At 37.6% G+C, this 11,015-nt stretch overlaps 1 protein-coding gene across 1 annotated transcript in view; it reads right to left on the minus strand.

Annotated features, from left to right (window-relative positions):
- Positions 1-2,266, minus strand: part of LOC114031773 (myomesin-1-like) — a 158,884-nt gene extending 156,618 nt beyond the window's left edge. Inside the window, exon 1 of the mRNA XM_027846886.1 lies at positions 1,914-2,266. The gene's annotated coding sequence lies outside the window, so the exon portion shown is untranslated. The remainder of the gene's footprint in view (positions 1-1,913) is intronic.
- Between the last annotated feature and the right edge of the window lie 8,749 nt (positions 2,267-11,015).

An 11,015-nucleotide genomic window follows, 5' to 3' on the forward strand; every position in this document is an offset into this window, starting at 1 on the left:
AGAAAATCCATAAAATAGAATATCTGAGGGGTTCCTAGTAAGAAAAATGTCTATATTACCTGCTAAGGCATGACTGCCTTAATTACTTCTTGATAACATTTATCAAGCACCTCCTATTTGCCAGGCACTGTGCTAAGCATTTTTACAAATATTATCCCTTTTGATTGTCACAATAACCCTGAGAGGTAGGTGCTATTATTATCTCCAGTTTTATAATTGAGGAAATAGAGGCAAATAGAATTGACTTGCCCAGGGTCACTAGTGTGGCTAGAAAGTATCTGAAACCCACATGTATAAAAATATGTATAGCAACTCTTGCTGTGGTGGCAAAGAGGAAGTTGAGGGGATGCCCATCAATTGGGGAATGGTTGAACAAGTTGTGGTATATGAATGTAATGGAATACTATTGTGCTATAAAAAATGGTGAGCAGGCAAACTTCAGAAAAACCTGGGAAGACTTGTATGAACTGATGCTGAGTGAAGTGAGGAGAACCAGGAGAACATTGTACGCAGTAACAGCCACAATGTGTGACGACTAACTTTGATAGACTTAGCTCTTTTCAGCAATGCAAAGCTCTAAGACAACTCCAAAACTCATGATGGGAAATGCTCTCCACATCCAGAGAAAGAACTTTGGAGTCTGAATGCAGATGGAAGCATACTATTTGCTCTCCTTTTGTTGTTTTGTTTTGTTTCTTCTTTCTTGTGGTCCCTCCCATTGGTTCTAAGTCTTCTTTACATCATGACTAATGTGAAAATATGCTTAATATGAATGTATAAGTAGAGCCTATATCAGATTGCACACCATCTACGGTAGAGGGGAGGAGAGGAAGGGGGAGAAAATTTAAAACTCAAAATCTTACGAAAGTGAGTGTTGAAAATAAAAATAAATTTTTTTTTTAAAAAGTAGCTGAAGTCAGATTTGAACTCATTCCTTCTTGACTTCAGGCCTAGCACTCTATCTACTGCACAACCTAGCTGCCTCTGATAAGATAGGTGCTTAAGGAGATATACTAACTTTGAGGCCAGAATGTCTTTGTAAGCGTGCAGACTAACAATGTTTCTGCAGGTGTAAATGGTTAATGGGCTGACTGGCAGAAGTCGTTAATTTTAGCACCCTTACAGTGAAAGCAGCCCTGGATTTGGAAACAGAAAAAGGCCCTGGTTTTGAGTCTGAGATCTCTGCTGGTTACTCTCTATGAGTAGTACAGAGAAGTGATGAGAAAATCACTTCTCTGAGCCTTAGTTTCTAATTCTACAAAACAACGGAGTTAAATTTAAATGATACCAGAGGTCCCATCTGGCTCTAAACCTGGGATCATGATCGTTAACTCTTTGGTATGATTTACTGTCTTGGAAGAATCATTATAAGATATCCTGCTCCCCTCCAACAATATCAGGGAAATTTTCTGACAGTGGCTTCAGAGAATTAATCTGCCTCTCTGTGTGCCTAACCAAAGAGAATGAAGCCTAGGGATTTCAGCTTCCCTTATTCATTTCAGATTCTACAGAATTCCAACTACCCCCCCCAACTACTCTGTTTTAAATGGTGAAAGTAAATTAGCTCAGATTTACACTGCTCAGACAGAAAGGTATTTCTATCTCCCTGTAGTTCCAGCAATAGTTTATTTTAAAATTAGCACAATGAAAAAAAAAAGAAACAAACAAAAAACCTAGTACAATATTCAGTAAGAATAACTATGCCAGAATAAAATGAAATAAAATAAAACTGGCCCCCTGCTCCACTCTCCTTTTTCTCCAATAACTTCACCTTTCTATTTCTCTGCTGTTTCCACAAGTCCCTCAACAAAATGCTGGTCTTGGAAGACAGAAGGAGCTACAATCAATCCAGGCTTGTTAAACTCACACACAAAATAAGCACAATCTTCAATGAAAATGTCACACTTACTTACCAGAGTCCAAATGAGTAATGATGGTGGAAAGGTTCCGATGTAGTGGTGGAACTGAATGACAGAATGCAGAATCCACCCAAGTTGAATTGAAGAAAAAAAAAAAAAGGCAGGGCTAAAGACTGGACCCTGGGGGCCAGTACAAAAATAATGCCTGTAGTCAGGAGAAAGTCAGGGCCATGGACCTGGCCTTTTATGGCCAAGAAGGCAGATAAATTTAGCAACCAAGGGGGTGGGGTAGGGGGGAGATCAAACAGAACAGACACATATGATAGCTACAGCTATCAGGAATTCAGGCAAGTAAGTCCTCAAGATTCCCCTTTGGGGAGGCCTCACCTCACCTAACCAAAAAGGAAAGCTTCATTTTGCTACAAGAGAGAGTGCAATGTTTTTTTGGTCAGCAGAATTTTTTAAAGCATGTGAAAGTTCCCAGGGAACGAACAGTCAATGTTGGGAGTGAAAATGAAGCCAAGTAATTTGAATCTCAGAACATAATTGGAATGTTCATGGCAAGCTGCAGGCCTCAGTGTTCTGCTAATAGGACATGTACAGTAGAGATAAATGAATAGACAATGAAGGAAGAACAAGGTGAAAACTGGAGGCAAATGGCGTTAAGAAATGAGTTAGAGGTGACAGGACTACTGGTGGTGGATCGGCTGTCACAACCTTCTCTCACTTAGTTAATAGACATTCTAAAGGAGGGTCACAGGCTCATTGAAAGGACTGATTCATTATACTTTGAACACATTGTTCTGTGAAACAATAAACTTTATTTCTCCTAATGCAGAAACCGTAGGGCAGCTGGGTGGCACTGTGAGTGCTGGGCCTGGAGTTAGCAACACCTGGCCTCAGACGCTAGCTGTGTGACCCTGGGCAAGTCACCTAACCCTCAGTTTCCTCATCAGTAAAATGAGCTGGAGAAGGAAATGGCAAACTATTCCAGTATCTTTGCCAAAAAAAAACCCCAAAAGACAAATGGGGTCATGAAAAGTTAGACTTGACTGAAACGACTGAATAACAACACTCTCCGTGGAAGAGAAAAACTATTACTAAGTTTTAGTAATTAAAGTTATGCTTATATATGCTTATATATCTGCTTATATATCTACTATTTTGTAGCATAAGTGAGGTTCTATGCTTTGATTAGGCACGTGTGTGTATGTGTGTGTGTGTAGAACCAAGAGAATGTTGTATACAGTTAACAGCAATGTTGTGTGAAGAGTAACTATGAATGACTAAACTATTCCAAGTATTACAAATATTCAAATCAACTACAAAGGACCTATGAAGGAAGATACTATCCACTGCCGAAGAAAGAACTGATTAAAAAGAAAGTATTTGTAGTATGGTTTTACATGTGTGTGTGTGTGTATGTGTGTGTGTTGGGAGAGGAGGATTTCTCATCATCTGTGATACCTCAACTGAGCTGGGTGGGGAGGGAATCAAATCTTCCTTCACCCTAATTCGAACATCAATATGTAGTGCTAGGAAGCTCACTTAACTTTCTGAGCCTCATTTTCCACATTGGTAAAATAAGAGATTTGGAACAGGAAGTATAGGACAGTGAAAAGAATGACTGATTTGGAGCATAAGAGCTCAGATGAAACACCATTTGCTACTTGCCACCTGTGTAACCCTTGGCATTCAAGCTACTTCATTTTTTCCATGTCGCTGTGACCTCATCTGTGAAGTGAGAGTATTGAACTAATAACTTCTGTGGTACCTTCCAACTCTAAATCAATGATCACCTAGAATTATTTATTCAATATTGGTGCAGGATGTTTCTGTGAAATTAAAAAACATTAGTGGAAATTCAAACATTTCTGCACAAGACTTTAATGAAACCAGTAACTGACTGATTGATTTATCCTTTTCAGAAAGACATATGACTTGGATAAGGAATGAATTCTTAAATAAGGAACAGAAGATCAAGAAATAAAACAAATAATTTTCACTGCAAGAAACTGAAACATTTTTATACAAATAAAATTAACACATCTAAGGAAGTAGTATATTTTGTCAAAGGGAATAAGTCTTTATTTAAAATAGTTTTCATAACAACCAAAAGCCGTTCCCAAGAGATAAGTGGTCAAAGAATTTGAACAAACAGTTCTCAAGAGAGTTCCAAACCATTAACAGCCATATGAAAGAATGCTTCCAATCACTAATGCTAAAAGAAATAAAAATCAAAACAACACTGAGGTTGTTTGAAGTCTCACTTCACTGAATCCTCATTCCTAGCAAAATGGTAAAGATGCCCCCAAAATGGGAGCATTCAATGTTGAAGGGGTTATAAAAAGATTCATAAATTAGTGTATTATTGATAGAGCTCTGAATTGATACAACCACTCTGCAAAACAATTGGGAATTATACAAATAAAGTGACTAAAATGTATATACCCTCTAACTCAGAGATTCCATGACAGGCATACACCTCAAGGAGATCACTGACAAAAAAAAAGGTCCCACATACACAAAAACACTTGTAATAGCACTTTCTGTCGTGGCAAGAACTAGAACAAAAAAGAGGGCCATTAATGACTAAAAAATTAGGGCCCATGAGTGTAATAGAATATCATTGTGCTATAAAAATTATGAACATTAAAAATACAGAGAAGCATGGAAAAATCTCTGTGAATTGATGCAAAATGAAGTAGTCAAGAAAACAGTATACACAATGACTACAACAATATAAATGGAAAGAACAACCACAAACCAACAGAAACTGAGTGTCACAAAATTATAGAGGACAAGATAGCCCTAAAGAAGAGATGTGAGAAGGTATTTCCTTCCTCCCCACTCTTTTGTGGGTATGGAACACTGCATAAAACTTCAGACTTTTGAAATACATTGACTGATTTTACGGAACTTTTCCTCTTCTTCCCCGCCACATCTCTTCCCTCCCCGCACCCCTGCTCTTTTTTATTCTTAGTCATAAGAATTGGCTCTAATTGATCTTGCCTGTGGCACATATTACGGCAGCTAGATGGTGCAGTGGATAGATTACCAAGCCTAGAGTCAAGAAGACCCGAATTCAAATCCACCCTCAGACCCATGATGAGTTAGGGTGATGTCTACCCCAAGCATGTGAAGACTTCCTCCAGCAGAATGGGTAGATGAGAACAATCTGTTCCAATGGCCATGAAGATGACTGAAGCAGGTGCTTCGGAGCGCTTAGAGCTTGGTCAGACACTGAAGATACCAAGGTCATCCACTGCACTTCAGGCCACCACCAGTTGTCCTGACTTTTGTCTTGCCACTGTCTTCAATGACTCTGGAGGAGAGAGTGAGGCTGAAGACTTTATGCAATTCTGCCTCACTTAAATCCAATTCACTCACGAGTGAAAACATCACCCCATGATGTCATTGGTTCTCATTGAAAATGAAGGACCAACAACTAGCTGTGTGACCCTGGGCAAGTCACTTAACTGTTTGCCTCAGTTTCTTCATCTGTAAAATGAGCTGGAGAAGGAAATTACAAACCACTCTATTATCTTGGCCAAGAAAACCCAAATGGGGTCACAGAGAGTTGGACATGACTGAAAAGACTGAACAACAAAGAACAATGGTACATACTATCCTGGATTTAATCTTTATACGTTATAGAAACTAAAGAGTTAATAGTAATATTTTAAATAGACCCTCAATGTTTTAGGGTTTTTTCTTTGTTTGTTTTATTTTGTTTTCTCACAGCTGCCTTGTGAATTAGTAGTACAAGTATTATCCCCATTTTATAGAAGAAGAAACAGAGGATCAGAGAAGTGATTTTTCCCTGGTCATACAGCCAGTAAGTATAGGTAGTAAGATTCAAAGCAAGGTCTCCAGATTTCAAATGCAATGTATCCTCTACTCTATTTCCCTGTACCATTGCCTCAACAGACCCATGTGTATGTCTGTATATTCCATTTGGAAGCATTCTACATAACAAAATCAACATTTAAAGAGACAAATTCAACTTGAATCTTTCGAATGAATTTTCCTGACTTCATACTCTGATAAAATTAGATTCCCTCAAGACATATAATCTCCACCCTGCCCAAGAAGCAAAGGGAGACTAATCAGGTGTTAATTTTAGACAGTTCAATTCCCATAGTGCTGTCTAAATGGCTAATGCAAAGTATTTGGAGTGATTATATTTTTAGAAAAGGCCTAGAAACTCCTGCAAAGGGTTTGCCTCTAGTGCTGTAGTTAGCTTTGGATGTGAGAGAACAGATGTCACTGTCTTCCTTGTTCACTATTTCACACCTCATAGGTATGAAAGGGATCAGTTTCACTACCAGTAAGATCATTAGGAAGCCATGATATGTTTGCAAAATATACATATAGTGCCATTGAGCTTTCCTTTTTAACTTTTCAGGCAGAAGTCATCATATCCTGGCAGTAGAACAGGAAGTAGTTAGGAGCAGTCAAAGTCATATACATGTATAAGGGGAGAAACAATTTGAGATATTCTGGAGAAATTGATTTGTTTTTTAACAAAAAGACAAGTTGTTTCTAACCATGATCAGGGAAATGTATTGGGAAGAGTGGCTGACTTTAGTTATCCAACAAAGAAAACCCATGCAAGACAATGCTGGGGGAAACCATTAATACGCAAAGAGAAAAAGATCCTACAAAAGATCAGTGTTTTCACAAAACCCTAACCGTTCTTTCAGATGAAAGTAAAGCATGTAAATAATTGACTAAGATTACTAATGGCACTCTTATGAAGTAGAAGCTTCTCTTATCCTATGGAGAAAAAAATTAGGCACAAACATATTAAAGTTTTGAAAAAGCTAGAATCCAAGTGGGACCTATTGGTTGGAGAATAACTAAATAATTGCAGTATGTGAATGTAATGGAATACTGCCATTAGAAGCTATGAATAGAAGGGATCAGAAAAACACTGTCAGAGTGAAATAAGAAAATCAGGAGATTAATAAGCATGGTTACAGTAACACACATGCACACACACAAGACTGCATAAAATGAAACAAAGTGCTGAGTAATTATAATAATCAATTTTGGCTTTGGAGAAGAGAAGAGGAAGCACACTTCTTTTCATCCTTCTTTTGGTAAAGAGGTGGGATACTAAAAGCATAGGATGCTACATACACTGTGCTTGTTTTTCTTGTTACAAGGAGGCAGTCATTTGGGGCGGGAAATGAATAACTGGAAATAATTATAAATTAAATATTACATATTCATACTTACATATATACATATGGACTATGTCTACACTTTAAATTCTACACATGGTCAGGTTTTGAAAGGTTTTTTTTTTCATAAAGTCGCTGTTTCTGTGTCATCCTTGTATTAAAATTTGGTGTTTTGTACAAAAGTCGACTGTCTAAATCTAGTCTTACTCATAAGCCAAGTAGGTGACTGCCTACTTATGTGATCTTAAAGGTCTGGTCTCCATTTCCCACCCCTCGAAAATCCTCTCCCATCTGCTGGATGAAGCCTGAAATTTCAGTAGCTAGAGAAATTGTTTGCATGATTCTGGATCTGCAATGTTTCTGGTCTTGGTGCAATCAGTGTCTACAAACAGAGCTAACTGGAGGAGCAATTTATCTTAGGGAACCTGACTTTCAATTGGACTCTGTGTCAAATATCTTCCATAATGGTGAGAAAGACTTTTGGCAAGTATGTCTCTTTCTGGTTTATTCTTTGTTTGATATTGATGTAGCAAAACTTGGGGTAGACCACATTCATTTGTAGGTTACCACTCAAAATCTTGGCCTGCAACTTAATTCGTTTCAACAGTTGATCTTATTATCCTAAGCTCTACAGAAATCAGGGTTGGGGGGAGTCATGTTTGAGTTTTTTCTTTCTAATTAATAAAATTACAGTCTTTTTTATTAATTAATCAGGTGACTCAAACCCTCACCCTAATTCATTAAATACTATTTATTGAATAAAGCAGAAGAATCTCCACTCCCAATAGTAGTTAACATGTTAAATCCTTTCATCTTCTATGATTAAATATGTTAAACTTACTGAATATATAATTTTTTATAAATGTAATCAATAGTAAAAACATAACTATTTGTAGCTATTATTACATGATTTATTATTTATATCATAATTTATTATTAATACACATTTGTTACATAAATAATTATTTAATTATTGGTTCTATACTCCTTAGTGTGAATAAAAGATTAAAGAACAGGTTTTTCTATGTGAGATAGAGTGGAAAATATACTTAAAATTGGGAACCTAGGATTTAAGGGTGAAAGGAAAGAGAAACAGCATGGAGGAAAAGAATTAAAGAATGGAAGAGGGTCTTTGTAGAGCTTGCTCAGTTACTATTATTAAAATAGCCCCTATCCTTATTTCTTGCCTCCCAGACTTTATACTCCATTCTTTATCTCTACTTAGAATAAATTCTTAGCTTCCTTCAAAGGACAGTTAGGGTACCACCTTCAGGGAGGGAGAATATCATTAATCCTTCTGCTCCAAGTTTTCCCTCTCTCATCTAAACTACTCAAAGACTCTGAAAGGACTCTAATACCAAATCAAAATCCAAGTAGCTATTGTCTACAAATCTCAAGGACACTCCCCTTCCTTCCTCAATGAATTCAGTACTTGGCTCAAGATCTTTCTCTCCTCCCCAACTCCCCCCTTCATACTAGGGGACTTCAATATATATATTGATACTTCCTCAAGTACCTTAATCTCCTAGTTCATCAACTTATTCATTTCTACCACCCCATCTTAGCCATACACAGAAATAATCATACTCTTGATCTTGCCATCACCCTTAAATGTACCACTTGATGTTCATGGACTCTGAAATTCCCTTATCACAACCTATTAGATTTCCACCTATCCCTCTGCCTTCCAATAACAAATTGTGCTCTTTGTCTACACCAGCGACTCCTTATTGCCTCCAGGATCAAATACAAAATCCTCAGTTCATTGTTCAAAGCCCTTCATAACCTCACCCCCTCCTACCTTTCCAGTCTTTTTATACCTTACTCACTACCACATACTCCAGTGACAGTGGCTTCCTTGTTATTCCAAGAACAAGACACTCTATCTTTCAGCTCTGGGCATTTTCTTTGGCTGTCCCCCATGCCTGGAACATTATCCCTCCTCATCTCTTCCTACTGGTTTCCCAGGCTTCCTTTAAATCCTAACTAAAATCCTTTCTTCTACAGGCAGCCTTTGTTAATCCTTCTTAATTTAAGTGCCTTCCCTCTGTTAATTATTCTCTATCTCATATATAGCTTGTTTGTACATATTTGTTTGAAATGGTTGTCTCCCCCATTAGATTGTGAGCTCTTTGAGGGCAGGAACTATCTTTTGCTTCTTTTTGTTTCCCCTGTATCTACCATGGTGTCTGGCACATAGTAGGCACTTAATAAATTTTTTCTTGATTGATTGAATATGACTTTCAGTCCCCTGACCCCTCAGTTCTCTCCTAGGCCATCACCCCTACATAAGCCACACTCTCTTTTTTTCCTCATCTTTACCCTTTACCAAGTATAGAGTTTACTGTCATCTTCTCTTGAGCCCCTTGTCTACTTGTTATATTACTGATTGCAGTCTGCCAAGCCTCAATATTAAATCACTCCTACCATCCACTGTCTTTGCTCCCACATATGTGCTACTGAACAAAGCTGGAGAAAATCACTCAACCATCCTGACTAGATTCACTATAAATTTAGTTTACATAACCTCAACTGGGTTCTCATTGATGCTAGGTAATTTGTTTATATCTCCCTAATTAATTTACCATTCCATTGACTACAGAGGCTCTTCTAAACTTTTTCATTCCTTTTCAAACCTCCCATGGCTTCCCCTTCTCTCACCTTCTCAACTCTCAGCTGAGAATTTTGCCTCATATTTTACTGAAAAAAGGGGAAACCATATGCCAAGACCTCCTTGTTCTCCTCTCTTCCTTATCTTACATCACCCAGATGCTTTCTGTGACTATGACTTTTTCACTCCTGTATCACATGATGAGGTGCCCCTTCTCCTTGCCAAGGCCAACATTCTACATGCCCAAGTGATCCCATTGCATCATGTCTCCTCCAGCACATTGCCCCCTCTATCATCTCCACTCTCTCACTTAACTTCAATCTCTCCCTGTCCAATGGCTGAATCCCTACTGCCTACAAACATGTCTATGTCTCCCTCATCCTCAAAAAACTATTTCCAACCCTCACCCTTGTCTTGTATCTCTCCTGCGTTAAACTCCTTGAGGAGGCCACGTACAATAGGTGCCTCCACTTCTTTCACTCTCTTTTTAACTCTCTACAATCTGGCTTTCAACATCATTCAAATGAAACTGATCTCTCTAAAGTTACTAATGACCTCTTAATTGCCAAATCCATCAACTTTTTCTCAATCCTCATCCTTGACCTCTGCAATATTTAACACTGTTGATCACCCTCCTCTCCTTGATATTCTCTTCGCTCTAAGTTTTCAAGACATTATTCTCTCTTGGTTCTTCTCTTACCTATCTGAGTGCTCCTTCCTTCCTTCCTTCCATTATCTAACAATAATGACTTATACTTAGTAGGTGCTTAAAAAAATTTTTTTTTGTTAAATTGACTTGTAATTAGAGATTTTTAAGCCATGTGAGAAAGAGAAGGTTTTATACTTTTAAGGTATGCCATGGCTAATGAACATTTGGGACACTCAAGAAAGACCAAGCAGAATTTGGGTCATTAATTTTGCTTTTCATACTTCCGCTATCATCATTTCTTGTTTGTTTGAACTGTAGTCTTTTTTCATTCTTTAGTTGGATTTTCTCAGATAATAATGGTATTTAAATTTCCAAATGGTACGATTTATTTTGTAGCAGGAAGGATGAATCAATAGTGATTTTGCAATTGAATTATCTTTCAAAGGGAACTCAAAAGGAACAACCATTTGCTACATTTCTAATGTTTTTAGACATATTAGTAACTCAGATTTACATCTTTTTTTACTGTTGCAAAGCATTTTCACATATTGTACTAGATGATTCTTGCCCTGTGAGATTGTTGGTGCAAATATGCTTATCTCATTTCACAGATGAGTAAACTAAGGGTTAGGAAAGTTAAATTATTTGCTCAGTCACCCAACTTATGTTAGAACAAGGACTTGAATCAAAGTCACGGATGCCTGGTC

The sequence above is a fragment of the Vombatus ursinus genome, unplaced genomic scaffold (assembly GCF_900497805.2).
Source record: "Vombatus ursinus unplaced genomic scaffold, bare-nosed wombat genome assembly UNPS02015255.1, whole genome shotgun sequence".
Classification (NCBI taxonomy): Eukaryota; Metazoa; Chordata; class Mammalia; order Diprotodontia; family Vombatidae; genus Vombatus; species Vombatus ursinus.